The sequence below is a fragment of the Ambystoma mexicanum genome, unplaced genomic scaffold (genome assembly GCF_040938575.1).
Source record: "Ambystoma mexicanum isolate Mex_15411 unplaced genomic scaffold, UKY_AmexF1_1 Mex_scaf1, whole genome shotgun sequence".
Classification (NCBI taxonomy): domain Eukaryota; kingdom Metazoa; phylum Chordata; class Amphibia; order Caudata; family Ambystomatidae; genus Ambystoma; species Ambystoma mexicanum.
In genome coordinates this window covers 4,280,276-4,281,311 of record NW_027182324.1, presented here as the reverse complement: position 1 = coordinate 4,281,311, position 1,036 = coordinate 4,280,276, and positions in this window count along the sequence as shown.

Genomic DNA, 1,036 nt, shown 5'->3' with positions numbered 1-1,036 from the left:
ATCCACTTTTTTAAGGCTGGGCTTCTGTTGCAATATAACTTTTCAAAATGTTTTCCAATTGACTGAAACTCCATTGCACAAAACGAGCATGTCATTAATCGTCGATTTAGAGTGGACTGCATTGCCCAGTGTGTGCATTGAGGAGCACATGTTCGTATTTACTGGGGAGCAAGTTTGCACTCATGAATGTGGCAAAACATTCAAATCCGTAAGTGGGTGAACATTAAAGTCCTAGATGCTGCAAATCTCTATATCTGGATACGGAATGACTGAAAAAAGTTATGTCTCCAGTGTCAAAATGTGTGTAATGCACTAGTAATTCATTTCCTTTATTGACCAGTGAGGTAGCCATGTATGGAGGTGCTGTAGAGTGAAAATCAAGTTTCAAATGGCAGTGATCCATGTGCATGGATAGCTCAGTCGGTAGAGCATCAGACTTTTAATCTGAGGGTCCAGGGTTCAAGTCCCTGTTCAGGCGTACCTTTGCTTCTTTTACAAAAAATTAAGCAGGAAATATGAATTGCTCATTCTAATATGTGCTATTTCTGATGGCATCGCAACCTTGGGCAATATGACTCTAAGGTAGTGGAGTCCAGAGTTCTTGGATGCTTTGCCAACATATCAAGCCTGACTGTGCTTCTAAATAGCATGAAATAGCAATCTTTGTACAAAGTTTTAATATTGGGGAGACAGATTGGTCGAAAAAAAGCAGACAGGCGCTGCTGAGATTCTAACTCAGGATCTCCTGTTTACTAGACAGGCGCTTTAACCAACTAAGCCACAGCACCTTTTTTGCATCTGGTCTCCTTTCCTTCCTCATGTAATCATTTAGAAGTGAAATCCACTTTTTTAAGGCTGGGCTTCTGTTGCAATATAACTTTTCAAAATGTTTTCCAATTGACTGAAACTCCATTGCACAAAACGAGCATGTCATTAATCGTCGATTTAGAGTGGACTGCATTGCCCAGTGTGTGCATTGAGGAGCACATGTTCGTATTTACTGGGGAGCAAGTTTGCACTCATGAATGTGGCAAAA